This window comes from Panthera onca, chromosome C2 (assembly GCF_046562875.1).
Source record: "Panthera onca isolate mPanOnc1 chromosome C2, mPanOnc1 haplotype 2, whole genome shotgun sequence".
In the NCBI taxonomy this organism is placed as follows: domain Eukaryota; kingdom Metazoa; phylum Chordata; class Mammalia; order Carnivora; family Felidae; genus Panthera; species Panthera onca.
In genome coordinates, this window is record NC_138347.1 from 26,070,224 (window position 1) to 26,094,504 (window position 24,281).

Here is a 24,281-nt window from a genome sequence, read left to right on the forward strand (position 1 = left end):
GACAGAGCAATGCCATAAAATAGACAAAAACCATTCTTTGCCTAAGTTGCGTAAAGACCATGGGGAGCAGAAGGGAGAATGGTAGCTCCCTGGAAGGCTGAGAGTGTTGGCCTCCCATGAAACCTATTTCTGTGAGTTTTTTCAACCCACTTCCACCCCCAAAGTTGGAGCAGAACTTGGGAGATGAAGAGCAAGGCATCTTTGCACCAAATAGGGAAGCACAAAACTCAGTAGCTCTATGCTTCCTTCAACAGTCCCTGCTTCCTTCGATAATGAACACAATCACCAAAATATCCTTATGAAACACTCGTGTGTATTACACTATAAAATCAAACAAAAAGAACCCATATGTGGTATGTTCCCCACCTATCCGTGCCCCCCATTCCCATTACTCAAAACAACATTGAGGGAATAAAACTGAAGCGACAGGTTCTAAGAAGTTACTGTCCTCATTCCCACAAAACTTCCAAAGTTCCATTGTAGCAATTTTGAGAACGCAGAATTGCTGTTCAAGGTCAAAACTGCCTTAAGGAACCTCCCTTTTTAACAAGTCCTCAGACTATGAAGAAGTGGAGGGATGAAAATTTATTATACCCTTTTTCTTTTAAAAAGGGTCCCATTAAAATGTTTCCCCAAATTAATATAACCATAAAAGTCTTAAGTATTATATGATTTCTTTAGAAACAGATTCTCTTTCACCCTCTGTAGAGAGAGTTAAGGAATCTGTTTGCATCACAAATGACCATTAGCAAAAGAAATTTCATCAGAAGATAGGGGACTCTTACTGGAAATTGAAGAATTAAGAAATGTATAAAGGTCTATGAGTTTCAAAGATGATTCACCTTTAATTTTGCTGAGAAAACTAATTAGCTCTTCCTCAGGAGCGTTCTGTAAAACAGGGCTTTTTCAAGGATCTTTGAAAAAAGAAAAGGAGCAAAGAAGAAACCAGTATATGAGGGTGGTGAGGACAGAAATTATGCTCCTTAATAAAAATATTAAAGGACAGTCTTCTCACCACAACAAACAGAACCATGTGGTCAAAAGAGTTATGTGTCGGAATTGCAAACAGCTGAGTGCCTGAAAGAAACAAATAGGGTCGGTGGAAATACGCGCTTGCTCCCAAACATTCTCAGGCCATCTCTTCAATCCTCTGCAAGGAACGTTAGGGATTCTTCATTTTGGCCCACATACTTAGAAGAAGTCTGAGGATATTTCCAGGGAGCCCATCCACCACTTCTGGAGACACTCCTCAGGTGCACCTTTTCTGTGAAATTCGTCTCAACTCTGCAGGCAGAGGGCAGGGGCTCCTCTCCTAGGTTCACAGAGCCCTTTTACTACCACTACCATTTTGGCACGTGTCATAACCACACTGTTATTTCTTTACATGTCCATGACCACCAGATGATAAGGTAAGAATGACTACTTATGTCTATTTGTGTGTGTTAAGATCCCTTGTGCTTATTAGCAAAGCCTGACTCGATAAATGGATGTTAATTAATTGATTGCTCAGTTAAATGACAAATAATGAATGTGAAAAAGAAGGCCCAGACTTATAAATTGGCTATCCAGATGACACAGCTACTTTGTGCCAAATTAAATCTTCTCAATGGTCTTAAATTTTTGCACACATATTCTAGCAAAGGAATTTATTATAACAAGAAAAATTCCATAATAAAGCTGGCAAAACTTTAGCTCATAACCCAAATGTGTGCCTCAAACTAGCTATCTTCTTTTAAAATATTTAAACAATGACACTGTGCTAGACACTATGGAGAACATTTGAAGTTTTAGAGCAAATGTCAGAAACAATTCTGTTCAATTTTTCAACATAATTGTACCTCGCTTTGTCTGTGGGCCTAGTGTTGTGCTGGGAACAAGGACACCAAGACGTGTGGGGCAGATCCTGGCTTCCAAGGAGCTTGCCATCTAGTAGACGCTTAATGGAAAACCTATGGATTCCTTTATTTTTTTTTTTTAATAAATACAAGTTTTTTTCCAAGAAAAAATTTTCCACAGAAAAATAATATATGTCATTTTAGAAGAAAATTTAAAGGTCACCTGGGTGGCTCAGTTGGTTAAGCATGTGACTCTTGATTTTTGCTCAGGTCATGATCCCAGGGTTGTGGGATGGGGCTGCACATTAGGTTCTGCACTGACAGTGTGGAGCCTGCTTGGGATTCTCCCTCCCCCTCTCTTTGTGCCCCTCCCCTTCGCATGCTCTCTTGCTCTCAAAATAAATAAACAAACATTAAAACAAATTTTTTTAAAGGAAGCACCTGAAGAAAAAGATACACTAAAAGGGGAGAACTGCATCCACTCTAAGTTCAGGTAGGCTCCTGGGGTGACTGACCTACTGCTCCCAGCCAACCTGGCTTTTCTCAGGCTCCTCACTGCACTCTGCAAGGGGTGGTGGGTTGGTGGTGTCTTTGGCATTCTTTCTTAACCCATCATGGGCCGTATCTCCTGAGGGACACACCATCCCTTCAGTGCTCTGTATTCTGAGGGGGGAAAAGCAGCACAGTAACAAAGTGGAAGGAAAGAAGGGCCTAGAAAGTCAGCTCTAACTCCAGCCTCCTGCTCCACCATTTCCACATGCATCGTGCAATTCCTCTGCCTCACCCTGTCTCTTTCCCTGGCATTTGCTTTCTCTTCCAGAAATGGCTGGAAACCCTTCCACGGCCAAGATCAGGACCAACTTCATGGAAACGCGACCTGAGCAGTCACACAGGCTCTACACTGAGAAGGGCCTCACGCTTGCTTTATCCTCTGCTGTTGCCACCTTGAAATTCATCATCATTCTTTATCGAAAGACCCCTCATTTTCATTTTGTGCTGGGTCCCACAGATTATATTCTTGTTAACTTACTCTTTTAAAAATCTAGGCATTAGGACCACACAGGTTCCATGTCAGTACAATGCCTTAGCTCTTTGTATACCATCCCAAGGCATGGTCACAGCAGAGTATTGAGTTTAAATAGTGGTGTATACCATCTAAAGGCATTATCACAACAGAGTATTGAGTTTAAATAGTGATTGACCTTCAAGTCTACTGTCCTTCCTCGGGGAGGTAAGGAACAGGGGAAAAGGATTTCTTTAGATTCCCTCACAGGTTCAAGGGAGCAACAATTTCCAAACAATGCCAGCCACGAAGGTTGGTCTCATCGGTCACTGTCTACTGACACACTGGCACAGTCCAAACTGTCTCTGGAATGTATCAAACATCCCCTCCTGAGTAAACAGACCAGAGCTAATTGGACAAAAGTGACTGAGGAATAATTATGTTATGATACTTACACAATTAATAGCTTATTACAGTAGGTCTCAAAATGTGGTGCCTGAACCTGCTGCATCAGCATCACCTGGGAATTTGTTAGAAATATACAATCTCAGATATACTGCATCAAAGTCTGGGGGTGGGGCCCAGCAATCTGAGTTTTAACAATCTATGCAGATGATCCTGATGGCATTGAGAACCACTGGCTTATCAGAAATGGAGGAAACGTTATCTTCTGGTTGCATCAATTGTAAGAAATGTTTTCCACCATTCAATTAAGAAGAAAGTTACATGTCTTCATTCATTCATTCACTTCAGTCATAATTGCTTTATGCATATGCTAAATACATTCACGTGTGTGTGTGTGTGTGTGTGTGTACGTGTGTGTGTGTGTTTAAGCTCTTCAAGTGAGTCAGGCACTGCAATGGATAGAAGGATAATGGTTTGTGCTATAAAAGGGCTTATAATCCAATGCAAGAGAAGACAAGAGGCAAATTCATAAACAGAATGCTCTGCCCAGGATGCCAGATGAGAAGTATGAGAAAGTGCAGCGTGCATTTGGCCAAGGGAGAGATGACATAGAGCTTGTCAGAGCAAAGTTAGAGAACACTTAATGAATGCACAGTACAGCTAGAATTTTGATGTGTAGTAAGTGGGAAGAGAATCTTCCAGGCACAGGAGAAGCATAATGGCATGACATGGAAAAGAACAGAGTATGTTACCAGATGAGCACATAATTCTGTGTGTTAGGAGTGCAGCTTCTGTGAAAAGAATAAATCTGAGAATAAGTCAGAATAGTGTGAGAACTACTTTTGGAGGGAGGGCCCTGAATTTGAGGCAGAGTTCTTCTGTCTTCTCATGAGACTGCGAACAGAGGTGTGAGGACTATAGGGAGGCAGGTAGCACAACCTTCTCAAATTCTTGCTCCTCTGGCCACATCTCCATTGTGGGATCCCAGTGCAAAGCAGGTAAGCTTGAGAAGAAAAGCCACAAAAACCAGATAAAGGGGCCAGTTAGATGTCCGAGGCTGGATATTCTCCTTGCATGCTTTTGGCTTTGATAATCTTGCTTGCCTCCCTTGTCCACCAACTGCCCGGATAGCATCGCTGATAAGCGCCCTCTCCCCTTTTTCTTTTGTCTCTCAAACCCCTACCGTCCCAGCCATAAAAGGAGGCCAATGCCAGGGTTCGGGGCTCAGCCTTTGGAGGTGACTCTGCTGGGCCAGCACCGGTGTGCAATAAACAGTCTTTTTCCTGATTCCCCAATTGCATGTGGCTTGTCTCTTCCTGGGCTCTGAGTATTTGCTGTAATAAGCTCTCTGAGACTCTATTTTACTGAAGAGAAAAACATATTTGTCCTTTTATTTCACAGGTATAATGAGATGGGCAGAAACAGGTCTAGAACCATTTGGAGACAGACCTGTTTTGCCAGGACCACCCCTGGGAAACTAGATTTCTTCATGGCTGTAGTCAGCCAGTGCACAGGACATTGTTTGAAAATTGCTTTTTTATTCTTTCACGTCAGAATCGTTCGTGAGAATGGTTTGGGGCCCTTTCTTTCTTTCTTTCTTTCTTTCTTTCTTTCTTTCTTTCTTCTTTTTTTTAAGTTAAGAGTAATTTGTAGTTTGGACAGTTTCCTGAGCGAGGCTATGTTTAAGCTTCCGCTTTTAGATACCAGACTTCCAGCTCATTTCTCCCCACCCTCCTGTCCTGCAGCCACAGGCCTTTTTAAATCCAGGAGCAAGAGACATCCAACAGAACATGATGGGCCCTGGGGCAAGGGAGGACTACCATTTGTTAACCACCTTTCTAGCTGTTTCTGCCAGTTTCACATGCTCACTCTTCCCAACTTTCCTAAAGCGAGACAAAGAAATGGGGGCAAGTAAATTACAAAAAGCTGAACAGTCAATTAAAAAATATGTATGTACTTGGAAAAAATACATCTCTATCGAATGCTAGTTCCTAAGGGCCAAGACCATCTATGGTTAATTCTATATAGCACTTAAATGATATAAAGTAATTTGATGCTTTGAGATCCTCATTTAAGAAGTAATACAAAAATAGCTAGGGAATGTAAATTACTGCTACTTCTATGGACAGCAAGTTGGCAATGCCCATCAAAACCTAAAATACATGTACAAAGTGAGCTGAAAGTTATACTTCTAAGGGCTCTATCTTACAGATAAACTCAAATAGGCAAACTGGTTCTGTACAAGGTTATACTGTTCATACTAATAATATTTTAAAAGATTAGAAACAACCAAAAGGACCATGAAGAAAGAAGTGGTTAAATAAAGTATAGCCCTAAAATACTTGGCAACTGGAACAAAGAATAGGGAAGCACTCTAGTACTGATATGGAGAAAGCTCTAATATATGCCATTTCTGACAAAAGGGGAGGCAGCACAATGTGATGGGTATGTTACCATAAAAAATCAGAAGAAAGAGTTTATATATACTTGTTTGCTTATACAAAAAAAAAAAAAAAAAAAAAAAAAATACCCAAAAATATAACACAAAAGAATCATAGTATTGGCAACTTCTAAGGGAAAGGAACTGGGGACTAGAAGAGTTTTCATTCTATACTTTTTGTTCCTTTTGCATTTAGAGCTGTATGGATGTATTATCAATTTTTTTTTTTTTTAATTTTTTAAAATTTTGTTTTAGAGAGAGAGAGAGCATGAGCAGTGGAGAGGAGCAAAGGAAGAGAGGTGGAGAGAGAGAAAGAATCTTAAGCAGGCTCCACACCCAGTGCAGATCCCTACACAGGGCTCAATCCCATGACCCTAGCTAGGATCATGACCTGAGCCAAAATCAAGAGTTGAATGCTCAACTGACTTAGCCACTCAGGCACCCCATTTATTATAAATTTTTTAAGTTTATTTATTCATTTTGAGAGAGATAGCATGAATGGGGGAGGGGCAGAGAGAGAGGGAGAAAGAGAATCTCAAGTAGGCTCCACATTGTCAGCACAGAGCCTGATGTGGGCTCGATCTCACAAACCGTGAGATCATGAGCTGAGCTGAAATCAAGAATTGGATGCTTAGTTAACTGAGCCACCCGGGTGCCCTTATATTACCAACTTTCAAAAAGTTAAGTAAAATAAGAATTCTAAACAGGTTTAAAAAATAAATAACTAAATTATTAGCCTGAAAAATAAAGCCAAAATTCCAATTTTTCTTAAAATAGTCATTCTAAAAGACTGTCAACTTTGAAGCTCTTTTTCTTAAAAGCTCAATGAAACTCCAGGGTGCCTGGGTGGTTCAGTCTGTTAAGCATCTGACTTTGGCTCTGGTCATGATCTCATGGTTTGTAGGTTTGAGCCCCATATCGGGCTCTGTACTGACAGCTCAGAGCCTGGAGCCTGCTTTGGATTCTGTGTCTCCCTCTCTGCCCTCCCCTGCATGCACTCTTCTAAAAAATAAACAAACATTAAAAAAAAAAAAAAAAACTCAATGAAACTCCACTCTAAAAAAATAAAAAGTGTTTTTGTTTGTTTGTTTGTTTGTTTTTTATACTGCTAAGAAAAACAGAATGAATCCAACTAGCCTTCTTTATCCTTAATCCACAGACACAAAACCAAAGAGATGAGCCAAGGAGGAAAAGTCACAGGAATAGGGATCATGAAAAAGGAGGACAATTTGTGGAAATGTGAAACAAGAAGCTACGTTAAGTCAAGGGTTTATTTTGATGCCCCTGTTACAGAAAAAGATGTCATCAGACTTAGTACCCTATATACCACACAAAAATACACAAAATAATACATGATCCACAAGACAAACCAATAAAAAGTAACCAGTCACTTAATGAATGCAGTTTTGTAATGAAACCACAGAGAAAGTTATTGCATGTGACCTCATAAAGAAACCACCACGCCATGAAATGAGTAACTGAGTCAACTATAGCCTTATCGTAGTTAAAATAAGTTCACGTAGCTATTATTTATATCTTTAGATGTACGCAGAAGTCATAACAACAAAACATAATTATATTAAAAGTCATTGTACAAGGGACCAAAAGAATGGAATCCAGACAAACAGCCCTGAGAGGATCTGTTTAAGTTAAGGATGGATTTCAGATCATCTGAAGAAGGGAAGGACTGCATATTCTTCAAGCTGTCCTCCATAAATATTACTCTTCTCAGAGGGCTTTTGCTTCATACTGAGTGGCTGTGAATTTAATGTTATACTTCCTGACAAGTGCCTGGAGATATTCTCTGGTGCTGCTGTAGGACAGAATGATGGGTTTTAATCATCAGCAACGCCAGAACTGAATTAACATCCTTTAACAGAAGCTGAAGGCACTTCCAGCCCCATGTGGAAACAGAAGATTTAGCTACTATCCACAGAAGTGAGCCTATAAGAGGGTTAAGATTCCCCTTAAAGAACATTTTAGGCCCATTTCAACATATGCATTAATGGTGGATGGAGGCTCAAAATGTGACCAAAGTTTAGTATTTTTATCTGTAAGAGATAAAGTTATGTATTATCAAAAGTCCGTCTTAGTCATTTTTTAAAGCCAGAAAAGCACCCAGAGGACATTGAAATTTGACCAAATGGCTTCATGGTAAAGACCAAAAATAAACTGGTTGCAAAATGCATGTCTTGATAACTAAGTCAGTTGACTTGCAGTACATGGGTGTAAGCAAAAAAACCAAAAACCAAACAACAACAACAACAACAAAAAAAACAGTTAAATGTTAAAGGATGCTTAAATAAGAAAGCTGATTTGGCTTTATTTTATCTGAAGTTATTCTTTCTGGCAGTGGATCAGTTAGAATAACTGATTCAGCCTCACTTAACAGAACAACCAAAATAACAGTGGCTGAAACAAGAAAATTTTATTTCTCTCTCACATGAGAGAAATCTAAAGCTAAACAATTTGGGGCTGGTACAGAAGCTCCATCATCATCAGGCTCCAAAATTCTCCTCTTTCCTCAACATCTTAGCCATCTTAGGGAGGCTTCCATCTTCAAGGGCACCTGCAGAATCCAAGATAGCCACAGCTTCTGCCAACATGCCCAAATATGAAGAGGGAGAAGGAGAAGGACACAACTCCACTGCATGTGAGGAAAGAGAATGAAAAACAAAATCTTCTTCCAGTCCAGAAATCCTCTCCACGAAGGCAGTAGAAAAAGAAAACAATTTTATTATTGAATAAGCATTAAACTGGAATGTGATACACATTACAGGGAACCTGATAGGAGACTGCAGAGGCAGAGAGAAATTCCACCCTTCAGCCACATAGGCAGATACAACTCCTTATGCACACATTCTCAAGATAAACAATAACTAGTCCCTAAGCCATCAGACTTGACAGCAACGTTCTATTTCACATAGTTCATCCTACATTTACCTGGCAACTGAAGTGCTAATCTGTGTTAGTTAACTGACAAAGGAAAAACAAACTTCTCATATTTTTGTGATAGGAAGTAGTTTTACAACTGGGAACCAGGTCAGCTCCAGTTAGGCTCCTACCCTTCTGCTGAAACTTGGAAATAGGGTGCTATCTTCCTTGGATGTTTACGTGGAAAAGAGATGGTTCCTGAGTTCTTGAGAAAGGCATTCCCCGAGTTGAAAAGCTGACAACAGGCCTATCCAGTTTTCATAAGAATTTATATACAGTTCAAAGAGAAAAGAAAGCATTTCCAATTAGAAGTTTCTAAAGGAAATGCTTTAAGAAAAAGAAGGGGAGGAAAACCTCTTCCCTTATTTTCAACGGGAAGAATTAAACCTCTTACTTTTAATCTGTATTTGTCCTTACGCGTGTCAATAACTTTGAAGGGATGATCTCATTTACAATACCAACAAAAACTGCAGAACACCTAGGAATTATCTTAAGAAATAAAAACTAAAAGTAGAAAAATGTAAAACCCTCTGAAGAACACAAAAGAACTGATCAAAAGGAAAGGCATACTTTTAATATGAGAAAAACTCAACATCATATAAATAACATTTATCTGTAAGTTTTTTTATTCTTTTAATACAATAAATAATGACCTTTTTTAAAACTAGATAAGATAATGCCGAAGTACATTTTTAAAAATAGGCAAAAACAGCCGGAAAACTGACAATGAAGAGCAATGTAGGAGGACTGGAACTTCTAGATATTGAAATACAAAGCTTTAACAGTTAGAATACTGTTATCTGGCCCATGAATAAACAGACCAAGTCACAGAATAAAATGTCTAAAAAACAGATAAAAATACATAATAGGATTAAGGATAGCAATTTAGATCAGTAGAGGAAAAGACAAGCTATTTAATATGTGCTGTTGGGACAAGTGGGTAGGCATCTAGGGGGAAAATTAACATAGAACTCAAATTTCACAGTGAACATCAGAAAAAATTCTTAACGAATCAAAAAATGAAGTAAAAAAATAAAGCTATAAATGTACTAGAAGAAAACAAGGAAAGATCTTTCTGACAATGACTCCAACCTCCAGAAGTCTTAAAAGAAAAAAGATTGATAAATTCAAGCACATAATCAAAAGTTCTGTGTGATAAAACAAACCAGAGAATCAAAAACAAAAAGCCCATAAGCGAAGTTAAGACAAATGACAAATTGGTAAGTATATTTGCAATGTACTGTGGACAAAGACCTAATATTCCTAAAATATAAAGTGTGTTTCAGCAAACAAGAAAAAAAGCAATACAAATGGATAAAGGATATAAATAGATAATTCACCAAAAAGGAAACATAAGTGGGCCTCAAATATATGAAAATGATATGTAATATCCCTCGTAATATAAGGAATACAGATTAAAACCGTCCGTGTTATCTGTTGGATGGATTTAACAAACTAAAAGTTTGATAATACACAGTGTTGAAAATACACTGTGGAAAAATTGGCACTCTCATAAATTGGTGGGGCTGTAAGTTGGTACAACCCCTCATGGATGTAATTGGACAACATCTCCAAGAACACCAAATTCATAATATACTCTTGGAATCAACAACGCCAATTCTAACATTTTATTCTACAGAAATACTTGCACATATGTAAAGTGGTAGATGTACACAGTTACTCACAGATGTATTTTTTGTAACAGCATAAAACTGAAAACAATCCAACATAATATAATGCAGCTATAAAAAGAAAGAGGAAGCTAATCATGTACTCTTATATAATTATCTGCCAAATATATTAATAAATATGAATAAAAAGATGTAGAACAATTTGTACAGTATGCTGCCTGCCATTTATGTAAAAAGGGGCAGAGAATAACATTTGTATTTATTTATGTATTATAAAGTTAATTCTCATTTGTCTCCTTCCCAATCTCCCCCATTAAAATGCAATGAAAATTTCAGGATTAAAAAAAAAAAAGAAAAAAGAAAATTTCAGGATTAATGAAATAAATGTGGTTATCTTTATGGAAGGAGGGTAAACAAGAGAAGGAAAATCAGGAAAGGGAAACCAAGGGAGGATTAGGTGGGAAGGAGCCTTCTCAGTGTACAGAATTTCATAGGTATTTTTAATCAACAGATCTGTTATTATTTTTAAAATAACAATTGGGGCACCTGGATGGCTCAGTCGGTTAAGAGTTCGACTTTGTCTTGGGTCATGATCTCACGGTTTGTGAGTTCGAGGCCCGCATCAGGCTCTGCGCTGGCAGCTCGGAGCCTGGAGCCTGCTTCGAATTCTGTGTGTCCCTCTCTCTCTGCCCTTCCCCTGCTCATGCCCTGTCTCTCTCTGTCTCTCAATAACAAATAAACGTTAAAATTTAAAAAATAAATAAATAAATAAATAAAATAACAATTAATGGGGCACTTGGGTGGCTCAGTCAGTTAAGCATCCAGCTCTTAATTTTGTCTCAGGTCATGATCTCATGGTTCATGGGTTCTAGCCCTGCATTGAGCTCGGTTCTGATAGTGGAAAGCCTGCTTGGGATTCTCTCTCTCCCTCTCACTCTGTCCCTCCCTCTCTGTTTCTCTCTCTCTCTCTCTCTCTCTCTCTCAAAATAAATGAACGTTTAAAAAAAATTAATAAATTCTCTCTCTCCCTCTCACTCTGTCCCTCCCTCTCTGTTTCTCTCTCTCTCTCTCTCTCTCTCTCAAAATAAATGAACGTTTAAAAAAAATTAATAAATTTTTAAACATGATCTCTATTAAGCACATGTAAATTAGGCCATAATTAAGTCTGCTTTTAGAGTCAAAGCTAAAAAAAAATAAATTAAAATCATAAATGTATTTTTCTAAAACATTTCTATACCTAATTATTTTGATGGCCAGGCTATGTCTAAAGCCTATTTATTGAATGCTTCTCTGGGAAGCTCAGACTTGCAGTTCATCAGGAAGGGAACAGGCATGTAATTTAGATGATATTTCCATTTAGTTAACATATTTATAATTTAGTAAAAGGGCTGCCCTTTTACCAAATGCAATAAATTACTTTCTCAATTCAGCCAGATGGAATCACATTGGTAAAACTGATTTAAAAAAGAAAAAAAAAATTAATTGGCTAGGATTTGATCGCTACCATTTATAGTCTTCCCAGGGTAATTTCTTTGAGATTTTTAAATTATGTATAAAATAGAAGGGAGCATATATGAGACCCTGTTGGAAAGCCCTCAACATCTACAAAGTTATGGCAATTGACCTAATTATTATATTTGGTTAAAGAGAGCCTTCTAAGAATTGAATTTGCACAGCCTCACTCACATAATTTGTAATTCAGGTAAGTATTTCACCGAATTTGTTCAGATTACTAAATCTAATTGTCTTTCCACATTAATGTTTTTATACCTGAGTTTTTGTTTTCTGAATCAATGCAAAGCTTTATATGAAAAATATGAATGCAGTAGAATGCCTATGCCTGGGACAAACAGGTTGATGTGGTTTGAAAATAAATTAGAGAAAGTTATGAAAAAGGAAATTATCTCTGTTTTAGGAAGTTTTGGTCTTCCTTAGTTAGTAAATCCCTCAAGGGCTACAGACCCACATAGGGTGAGTGAAGGACTCCACAGAATGAAAAAGTAGTTTTTCTTTTCCAAACAAGATTTTATTGTTTGAGGAAAAGGCAGATAGCAAAGCTGTCACTTGGTGGGGTAGGGTGGGGAAGGATGAATGTTTTTACATAAAGAATCCAGAGTCAGGATGCCCGGGTGGCTCAGTAGATTGAGCAGCTGACTCTCGGTTTGCTTAGGTCATCATCTCATGGTTTCATGAGTTCAAGCCCCACATTGGGCTCTGTGCTGACAGTGCGGAGCCTGCTTGGGATTCTCTGTGTCCCCCCCACCCCCCCGCCCCTCTCCTACTTGTGCTGTCTCTGTCTCTCTCAAAATAAATAAATAAACTTAAAAAAAAAATCCAGAGTCTTCTAGGAGAGAAGGTATCCATTGTCGAACTCTGCTCACAGAGCCCTGAAAGTGGAAAAACTGGGTGAACCAGGGTGGCCTTGGAGACTGTTACCTGGAAAGGAGAGTCAGTCTGACTGAAGACCTGAGGTGAAGCACCGGAAGTTTGTTAGAGGAGGAAGTGCTAGTTTGAGCACAGTGTGCAACTAGCAAACCCAGCCTCAGCAGTTAACAAGCACTTAAGCCTGTGAGTACCACCAAGAAAACCGTGCCAACCAACTGTATCATCAGTATCAGATGCTATTTGTAAAGTCTCTTGTTTGCAAATATGATCAACCTGGCTGCAGTCCTTCAACCAATTGGGTGGGTCCTTAAAAAAGAGGTTCTAGGCTTCTATTGATAGGCAAGTGGGTGCTGAAGACACTAATTGAATAAGAGGATGTAGCCATCTGCTTCTAGTTTTGAGGTAGTGATGTGAGTTTGGAAACATCCTAGTTGAACTTGTGAAATTTTGTTTATCACATCAGCTCACTAACATCAGCTCACTCAGCTCACTGTGCTTCTTTGTTTCCCAGGTAGTGACAAAGGGTCAAACTCAAAGGGCTTCAGGTATGAGCCTGGTAAAACAATTGTGTCATAGAATAAACAAGGCAAACTGGAGGGTGCATCTCCCTGCCAGGAAATCAAAATTCATTGCTTTTTAAAAATCTGAGCTAATTGGGGCGCCTGGGTGGCTCAGTCGGTTAAGCGGCCCACTTTGGCTCAGGTCATGATCTCGCGGTCTGTGAGTTCGAGCCCCGCATCGGGCTCTGTGCTGACAGCTCAGAGCCTGGAGCCTGTTTCGGATTCTGTGTCTCCCTCTCTCTGACCCTCCCCCGTTCATGCTCTGTCTCTCTCGTCTCAAAAATAAATAAACGTTAAAAAAAAAAAAATAAAAAAAAAAAATCTGAGCTAATTAAACCAAAGGAAAAGATTATATATATATCATAAGCCTATAGGCTGAATTCAGCATCTCAACTAATACTTTGATACTCTACAATTCACTATACCTAGAGCCCATTTTAATTTACTCAAATCTCTTTCTGCTCCCCTAAGGTCACTTTAGAAGACTTTTAAAGAGTCCTATACATTAAGCCACAATTCAGCTCCAAGCTCTAGGTCCTAAAGACCCAGAGGTGACAAAGGCAAGTCCATTCCTCAAGGAACTCCCACAGGTTGGTATTGTGAACACCATTTGTTCAGTTTCCTGTCTCCTCCAATCATCAGGAATACTTCTCTGTAACATCATTGGATAAACCTAATTTTACCTTTTTTAAAGCCAGGTTTTTGTGTATATTTATAGGACTCATTTCTTGTATTGTAAAATATTAGAAACCCATTCATATCATTGCCTGCTCTTGCCTACACACATCCTACCCCTTTTGTCTTCCTGTCTCTAAGCCCCTGGACACCCACAAACCCAGATTTCAACTGATCTCTGCGGGCCTGGAACTCTGGCTAATGTTCTTGGATCTTTTTCTTTGTGAGTCTCTTAAAATGGACCTGAATCTTTGGATATCAAACCCATTAAACCCATACCTAGTCTCCTGGACTCTGAACCCTGCCTTCTCTGTAGTGTTAAAAAACAAAACTCAACTGAGTACATTTAAAGATCAAATTAATGTTATCAAATGATTCTTGAATGGGGTGGCGTCACATTTTAGCAGATAGGGAGTTCCAAGGAGCTGGGTGTTCATCCTGGTTCTTCTCAGCTTGTCCCAACCGCTTTTTATTCATAATTTTCCTGATACTTTTGAAAGTATCTTTCTATAAAGTTGCCTTTAGAAAGGCAAAAATTTAGATTGCAAAAATAGAATAGTAAAAGATGTAACTCATACACTAGAGACTTCATTTTTTGAGAAAACTTAATTTCCACCATCCATTAAAACCAGTAATGCATCAATAGGAAGATTTTGGCTGCAGAAAAAAAGACCTTCCTATATCTGGCTTATTTGTCCCAGTCTGCTTCCCTATTTATAGTCCTCAAATTATCTGTCTTTCTTTCATCAAAGAAAATATCCATATGATTATACAATTATGTGATAGACCATTTGGGGCCACTTAATCACTTAATTCCTTTCTGAAAAGCTGTTCACACTTTACTCTAAAGATTTATTTCCTGGATGGTTTCCACTGCAAGTTTTTAATTGTAATTAATGAAACCCATCGCCAGTCTTGAAGCCACAGAACTTTTCTAACCTGTACATTCAATTTCAACAACACAACAACTTATTTTCTTTGTCACCCATTTATTTCTCACTAACCCCCAAAGGACAGCAGTGAATAAGGTTCAATAGACAACATTTCCTTTAGGAAGAATTTCTAAAAAACATAAATAACCTAGAACTATTGTACACCTGAAACTAATATAACACTCTATATTAATGAATTGGAATTAAATTTTTTTTAATTAATAAAATACAAAAATACATTTTTATAAATAACCTAATAAAACACAGTATACTTCTAAATCTGCTTGGGTCCTCTGCACAAGACTCAGGTGTGGGTCTTTACAAGATGGTCAGTGAATTCCTGATAAGGAGAGTTAGTGAACACAGTCTGTTTCCAAAGGTCAGGGGTGAGATAGCTGTAGGTCTTGGAAATGGCATCAAAACTGGCATCAAAAGTTGCCCAGGGTGGCAGTGCAGGCCCTGGCCAAGGTGTGGCAGTCATCCATACCAGCCATCATCAGTAGCTTCTTGGGTACAGAGGCTGAGATAATGCCAGTGCCTCTGGGGGCAGGGATGAGGCGCACCAGCATAGAGCCACAGGGGCGGTCACCTTTCATGGGACAGTGTGGGACTTGCCAATCTTGTTCCCCCAGTAGCCTCTCTGAACCGGGATGATGGAAAGCTTGGCCAGGACGATGGCCCCATGGATGGCAGCAGCTACCTCCTTGGAGCACTTAGCACCCAGACCGACGTGTCTATTGTAATCCCTGATGGCAACAAATGCCTTGAACCTGGTCCACTGGCCAGAATGGGTCTGCTTTTGCAGGGGCATAATCTTCAAAATCTCATCCTTGAGGGATGCCCCCAGGAAAAAGTCAATTATCTCGGATTCCTTGATGGGGATAGATCTCCTCCAAAGACTTGATCTTCATGTTCTTGACCAGGCGGCCAGCTTGGTGACAGGGATCCACTCCTCACCTTAGGCTTTGCCTCCACTAGCTCCGCGGCCCCGCCCCACCCCGGCCCCGCCCCAACCCCACCCCCGCGCCCCGGACCAGGCCACCTCCCCACCCGACTCCCACCCTGGCCTGCCCTGGCCCCAGATGCAGCTGCGGAAGCCGCTGTGGCCTCCCATTCCAGGGCCCCACCGGTGTCATCCACCATTTGGTGTTTTCCCAGAGAAGAAGCTAAATCTGCTTTCTAATATACATTGAGTTTTAGGGGCAGGAGTGGTGAAAAATAAAAGTCAAAATTATTCCTAGTTACCTTGATTTCACAGGTTTCACATAGTTATCTTTTGGTGAAATTCTAGAATTACAATACTTTGTAAATGTGGGATGAAGGCCACACTCGGAGGTCAGTCTTCTGTACTTTGCCATTCACTTTTGACTTGATGGCTATACCACGCCTATAACAGTAGTCTATTTTGTTTCAAAACTGCTATATTTCTTAAAATCACCATTTATTTTGAAACTAAGTGAATATAAATAGAATAGGAATATGAATAGTGCCAGAAGTCCAGGCAATTACAATTTTCCCCAAATCACCCCCAAGTCAGTTGTTCAACATACTTTCTATGCAACCATTATCATGTGACGATTAGGTTCCAAGGCACAGGGGAGAACATATTCACCACGTGTGGAGGAATTCCACCATGTAATTCCTAAAGGGAAACACATTTAGAGTTCCCTTTGAGACTATACCAAGTACATTATATTCCCAGAATTGTGAAACTCAACTCTCCCCTGGCATCAAGAAGAGGAGTGACAAGATGGGTTAGTACTGGCAGTGGGGCTAGGAGGGCCGAGGTGGCAGGTCCGTGCAGGGCGGGGTATGAATGACCAGAGGATTTTGTCAAGTGGAGCAAGCAAGTCCCTGAAAATGGGGAAAGAAGGAACTCGACAGCAGCCACAAACCAGAAAGAGCACATGGAGGATGTTTCTAGAATGCATGTTCATAAGCAAGAGAATATATGCTTTATTTGACCTTAAGTACTTTTGATGAAATATCTGGGGACTTTTCTAAGAAGAAAACTGTAATTGCTTGTTATTGCCAGACACTGCCTGACAGCACTGGAATTTGCTTGGCTTTTTGTGGCTGCTACCCCAAACTGGTAACCATTCAGTCAAATATAAGCTAAAATTAAATTACTTTTCCTTCATTGTTTATGTATTTCTGCTGAATGGGGACATTTCAGCAATGATTTTATATTCATTAGGAGGATGGAATACCAGAGCAAGTCAATCAAAGTCATAATGAAAATACCAAGACATTCCTGTCTGTTTTTCCACAGTCTACTATGTTCAGTTGGAATAAAATACAGGATCTCTAGTGACATAACACTATATATAGATCTAAAGGCACTTTTTCTCTGACTGTGAATAGATACAGATGACAGAAAGTTGTGAGTTGTGTTCAGTAGCTTCCAAGGAACACACCTAGATGTCTCGCTACAAAAGCAAATTTTTCAGAATTAAACTAAAGCTGTTTTTTAATAACTAAAAATCTGAAAACTGTTCTTCTAGAAATAATCAAGGAAAAATACATATGTTTCAAAGTGTTCATCAAACATATTTATCAAAGTGGAGGGTGGGGGAATATGTTATGTAGAGATACGTTAGAAGCTTAAACACAAAAGGGTTTAAAAGAGAAGAAATAGATCAGTGATTATGAGTCTTTTTGGAATTGCTACCCACCATCCACAATTACACTTTTTGTTTCATGATATATTTACATCCTCTAGAAGCACGCAACAGTTATTACAGTTAACTGTGTTTGGATATCAGTTTAAGAATGTAACTATGCATATGCAGGCATGTAACAAAACCAAGGTTGTTATCAGATATAGCAAGGACTTTCTGTGAGTAATCCCAGGCATGCTTGACTCTCTCCATTAGAATTATAACATGTTCAACTACATTATCCAGTTCCTCCTACTGAGAGCTCCTAAATGGACTCTCACTTAGGATAGGAAAGGAAGGTACAGAAAATTAAATTCAGAGCATACTAATTAAGAAGAAAATTTCCCACAGGTTTAGAGTGCAATGCAAAGTAGTTCTCAATAATATCTGTATAGTAAAATAAAACTTTTGCACTGAGAAGGGATAGGTATTAGACCCTGCTACCATTTACTTGCCATATTTTTGCAAATCTGATGAATCTTCTACTCCTCTATAATGTGGTCCATGAGGGTTATAGGATGTACGTATTTCTTTGAAATAGTTAAGAAATGTATTTATTTACAAAATATTTAACAAGCTCACGATTACAAAAGAGGATGGTTTATTAAAGAAGAAGATGAGGATGTCTGGGATGCATAGTTGAGAACCCCAACCTAAACTAGTAGAAAAGAAGGGGCAGGGAGATTCTCCTGGGGGCTGAGTGGGGGGCATGCAATCCTGAAGGATGAGAGAAAAGCGATTTGGAGAGTGAGTGAAGGTCTTGGGGAGTCAGGGGGAAAGCAGGGCATCTTTTAGGGACGGAAAGAAATGGCCAAGGGGTCAATGGTGGGGAGAGAAATGAGCAAGATAAGGGAGGAAAGCAGGAGAGAGATGGTGAATAAGAACAACAAGGTGGAAATGCCAAACATCTGGCTGGGAAAATATGGGTAGACCAGATCTGGCAAGACTAGATCTATTATCAGTATTTTTCAGGAATTTTGATTTTTTTTTCCTTACTCGGGTCGGGGGATGAGGCTACTTAAAAGCCACATGTGGAACCAATACAAAGAGAATTACGTCTCAGAAATATCACTGCCGCTGCACTGGAGACTGTGCATTAGTCCAGAAGAAGAGTAGTAGTACAGGAGCGCCTGGCTGGCTCAGTCCAAAGAGCATGGCTTTTGATCTTGGTGCTATGAGTTCAAGCCCCATGCTGCATGTGGAGATTACATAATACATACATACATACACTTTAAAAAAAAGAAAGAAAAATGGTGGTAGAGGGTCACACCAGAAAACTGGTAGTGTTAGACCCGAATAGTAGAGAAAGAAAGACATGGATGGAATTGAGATGCATTTAAGAAGCAGACTCAGCAGGACATGGTGAAAACTGGGACATGAGTTTGAAGAAGGAGGGAATTAGGTGGGGGAGGAAATGGGGATATAGGGAAATAGTGCTTAACAAGAGATTAATGGTCAGAGGGAAGCCACGTATAGACAGAGAAAAGTGGATGCTGACAAAGATCATATACACCAAGTATTCTCTGAGGTGTTGCCTTTTGAGTCCAGACAAGATTTCCAGGAGTGGATCTTAGATGAAAGATACGAATGGATAAAGAAGATGTGGTTTATATATACAATGGAATACTACTTGGCAATGAGAAAGAATGAAATCTGCCCATTTGTAGCAACATGGATGGATCTGGAGAGTGTTATGCTAAGTGAAATAAGTCAGGCAGAGAAAGACAGATACCATATGTTTTCACTCATATGTGGAGCCTGAGACACTCAACAGAAGACCAGGGGGGAGGAGAAGGGGGAAAAACAAAAGTTACAGAGAGGGAAGGAAGCAAACCATAAGAGACTCTTAAATACTGAGAACAAACTGAGGGTTGATGGGGGTGGGGGGAGGGGAAAGTGGGTAATGGGCATTGAGGAAGGCACCTGTTGAGATGAGCACTGGGTGTTTTATGGAAACCAATTTGACAATAAATTTCATATAAAAAAAAGATGAAAGATAACAGTACAGAGCTATCCATGGATTGGATTGGATTTAGCCAAAAGATCTCTTCAAAGAATGGACTCTGGAATTTAATCAAAATTAGATCCTTCCCAGTCAGTTTTATCTTTTTAGGGTTTTTTTTGTTTGTTTGTTTTTTGGGTTTTTTTTTTTTTTTTTTAAGTATAGGTGTGTATGTGTGTGTGCTGATGATAATTTGTATACTCAAGACTTTATATAGCCAGAGAAGAAATGACATAGTAAACCTTTTTTATAATTCTAATGGCAGTCAAGATGGATATCTTTACTTAAAATATTAAAAACAATATTGCCGGGGCGCCTGGGTGGCTCAGTCAGTTAAGTGTCCGACTTCGGCTCAGGTCATGATCTTGTGGTTCGTGAGTTCAAGCCCCGCGTCAGGCTCTGTGCTGACAGCTCAGAGCCTGGAGCCTGTTTCAGATTCTGTGTCTCCCTCTCTCTCTCTGACCCTCCCCCGTTCATGTTCTGTCTCTCTCTGTCTCAAAAATAAATACACGTTAAAAAAAATTAAAAAAAAAATATTGCCTAGCAGGTTCTTGCCTAGGATGTGATCAACTTAAAAAGTAAATACAAAATGAAATATGTAGGTTAATTCCTGTCCTAATCAAAATATTGCTTTCCCTTTATAATGTGAGGGGAGTCAGACTACAGTTCAGCATCCAAGGAAAGATTTTAGCCTTCTTGTTTATTGAAACTTCTCTTCAAGATCTTAAATTCACTAAGTCTTATCTTTTTTCTTGCCTATAATTGATATTTGCCTTTGTAATGTTCCTCTCTCCCTCTGCCTTTCCCTCCTCTCTCTTAAAATAAAATTAAAAAAAAAAAAGGCTTCTCAATATGCTAAGGGTTTGCGAACCAGTTCACTATGGCTTTGAGGCTGTAAGTGAACAGTTTTTCTAAAAAAAAGACTATTTTCTGTTCCACGAGACAAGATGCTCATGCCACTGGACACCTGTCTGCCATCAAGTTCCAGAATCATAACCTTATGCTTTTTAGATACTTTCCCACAATGAAGGAAGGGACAGTAAATGGACAATTTACTAGGCCCATTCAGAGGTATAAGGAGAGAGAAGGAAGCTGATACCTTCTTGCCATTCTCAAAGGTACCTTATAAGGCTAATGTATAAAATTCTACTCTGCCACAGGGGCATGCTAACTAGGACAATAGTTAGAGCTAATTAAGCAATCAAATTGAAATAGAGTGATTATTTTCGCTTGTGTGCTCTCTCTTGCTCTTTTTTTTTTTTCCCCCTTATCCCTTTCTATCCTACATTACCTTTTTCATTAAAAATAAAAACCCCCAGGGGTGCCAGCTGGCTCGATGGTTAAGCATCAGACTTCGGCTCAGGTCATGATCTCACAGTTCATGGGTTCGAGCCCCGCATCCGGCTCTGTGCTGACAGCTCGGAACCTGGAGCCTGCTTCGAATTCTGTGTCTCCCTCTCTCTCTGCCCCTCCCCTACTCACACTCTGTCGCTCGCTCTCAAAAAATAAATAAAACATTTTTAAAAATAAATAAATTAAATAAAATAAAATCCCCCAAACCATCATTACTGTTAAACCATGAAAACAACATCAGAAAAACCCAACTAGAGGAACTTTCCACAGAATACCCAGTCAATATCACTTAAAACTGTTTTGGTGATTAAAAAAAAGGGGTGTGGGGGAGAACTGTAAAGGTCATGAAAAATAAGAAAAAAATAGAAAATGTCCAGACCAGAGGGATCAAGAAATATGGCAATTAATGCAATGTTGTCTCATAAATGGAATTCTGGGAGAAAAATTTAAGGTCTCTAGTGGAAAAACTAGTAAAATCCAAATAAAGTCTGGATTTACAGTAATGGACCAATGTTGATTTTTTAGTTTTGAAAAATGTGCTGTGGGGGGCGCCTGGGTGGCTCAGTCGGTTGAGCGGCCGACTTCGGCTCAGGTCACAATCTCATGGTCCGTGAGTTCGAGCCCCGCGTCGGGCTCTGGGCTGATGGCTCAGAGCCTGGAGCCTGCTTCCGATTCTGTGTCTCCCTCTCTCTCTGACCCTCCCCCGTTCATGCTCTGTCTCTCTCTGTCTCAAAAATAAATAAATGTTAAAAAAAAAAAAGAAAAGAAAAATGTGCTGTGGGAATGTAAAACATTAACATTGGGGGTGCCGGCTAAAGGTATACTAAAGTTATGCACTTACTTTCTTAATCTAAGCTATTCCAAAACAAAAAATTTGTTAAGAAAATAAAAAATAAAACCTTCAGGGGCACCTGGGGGGCTCAGTTCATTAAGTGCCCAACTTCGGTTCAGGTCTTGATCTCATGGTTCATGGGTTTGAGCCCCACATCAGGCTCTGTGCTGACAGCTCAGAGCCTGTAGCCTGCTTCAGATTTCCTGTCTCCCTCTCTCTCTGCCCCTTCCCCATTTGCACTCTGTCTCTGTCTCTCTGTCTCTCTCTCAAAAATGAATAAACATTTAAAAAAATTTAAATAAATAAATAAATAAATAAATAAATAAATAAAACCTCATTTCATCTTCTTCCCCCAATAGTGGTAACACCCAAACATAAATAATATTTTATATTAATACAATGTAATGTATTCATCTCTGATTTACATTATTTAATTTAATACTCAGAGCAACTGCATGCATGGCCAGAATTGGTATTATGGTCCCCACTTTACACTTGAGGAAACGGAAGCTTTGAGAGGTGGTAACTTGCTCCTACTTCAGTGTTGGTTAGGCTGCAAACCATTTTTACAGGCTATTTTTGCAAGGAGACTTCAAAAATACAGTGGCTCAGAAAAAAATCTTTTCTAAAAATGGAGATATAATTGACGTGTAGCATATAAGTTTAGGATGCACTTGCTGATTTGATACATTTTATATTGCAATACCATTACCACTATAGCATTAGCTAACATCTCTTCAAAAAAAAAAAATTAACTACTTATTTCTCTCTCATGTCACAGTCCAGAATTGTCTGAGCATCTAGGGTCTTTCTATGTTGTTGCCCTCTTGGGTTCTGCCCTTACAGGTGAACATGGGCTCATTAATATTGCATTCCAGCTCAGGGGAAGAAACAAAAATGAACGGGAGAAGCAGACAACCTCTTCTTGAATATTATAAGAATTGTATAAGAGCATTATACAGAATTGCAAGTAAAAAAAAAAAAAACCATTTTTACTTGCAATCAATTGTTAACACTTAGTCATACAACTGCACCTAAATTACAGGAAGACTAGGGGATGTTGTCTAGCTGGGAGGCTATACCTGAGCAACGGGTACTACACAGAAGAAAATGGGAAAGAATTTTGGGGACAACTAACAAAATCTGCCATGATTACCAGGCTCATTACAAGTAGAACAGGGTCTTTAATCAAGGTTTCCTGTTTTCAAGTTTGGCACTATTCCTATTGCCTGCTGAATATACATCTGTACTCTCTATTCATCTCTATATAAAAGGAAAACGACTAAAAAATTCAGTTAATACTTTGTTTTACCTTTTAATATATATATTTTTGTAACTAAATTTACCACTTAATAAAATTAATGACTTATTAGTCATTTCCTTCCGGGTCACATTCTTGTGATGTTTATATTTTTGGTGACATCAATTTAAATGCTTGTGTGTGTTCTGGATTGCACATTCAAGGTAGTGCTGTCTTTCACTTTTCTCTTAAAACTAGAGAAAGACCAAAGAAATAGACGGATGGCTGAAGAGAACTCCGCTGTTCTGTGCTGTATGGCCTATTTTGCCAGTCGCCATGTGACCTCAGAAAAACTATCTATTTGACCTTTTTTTACTCCACGATCAAATCTAGGTTTTGTGGAACTAAAGATTATATGTGATTTCAAAACACACCTTAAGAAAAATATACAATTATAATCCAAATTTAAGCATGAAAATACAAATTTATAGTGAGAAATAAAATCATAACTAAAAAAAATTTTAAGCTGACAAATACCACAAATATCACAAAATCCTGAATAATAAGATATTTTTATGTTGTCTCACACACTGCCAAAATACTTTCCCCCCTACATTTTTGTCTGCATACTCTTTGATGATCTTTTCCTATGATGACAATTTTGTAATATTTTTAAAAATGTTTCTTTTGAGAGAGACAGAGAGAGAGAGACAGGGAGGGAGAGAAGGGCAAAGGGAGAGAGAGAGAATCTCAAGCAGGCTCCATGCTCAGTGCAGAGCCCAATGCAGGCGATGCACAGCTTTATCTGTGAGATCACGACTTGAGCTGAAATCAAGAGTTGGATGCTTAGCCAACTGAGACACCTAGGTGGCCCTGTTTTATATTTTTTAAAGAGGACAAAAAGAAAAAAAAAATTCTATCATGATTAATTCAAATTGTTTTCTCCTATTGACAGCTGGCATCCATTTTTAAAAAGCAACTTCAGGGGCACCTGGGTGGCTCAGTTGATTAAGCATTCGACTCAATTTCTGCTGAAGTCATGGTCTCATGGTTTGTGGGTTCAAGCCCTGCATCGCTCTGTGCTGACAGTGCAAGATTCTTGGGATTCTCTCCCTCTCTCTCTGCCCTCCCCCACTCACCCATACCTGCATGCTCTCTCTCTCTCAAAAATAAACATTTCATAATAATAATAATAAAATGAAAAAGCAACCTCACACTTAGCTGTACTTGCTGTTTGTATTGGTTTTTGCCTTACAAACACAGCAATTATAATAAACTCTATTTTGTGGGATTCCCAGCAAAAAGGAAGAAAAATGGTGGCCTATAAGTATATGTTCCACATTATCATGTATATTCCTGACCAGAAGGAATCTCCACTTTGACTAGGCTTCAAA

At 39.1% G+C, this 24,281-nt stretch overlaps 1 protein-coding gene and 1 pseudogene across 8 annotated transcripts in view; both read right to left on the minus strand.

Annotated features, from left to right (window-relative positions):
- LOC132683884 (uncharacterized) overlaps positions 1 to 24,281 on the minus strand; it is a 351,206-nt gene that overhangs the window by 242,877 nt on the left and 84,048 nt on the right. The gene's annotated exons all lie outside the window — the stretch shown is intronic.
- LOC132684350 (small ribosomal subunit protein uS5 pseudogene) lies at positions 14,995 to 15,943 on the minus strand (annotated as a pseudogene).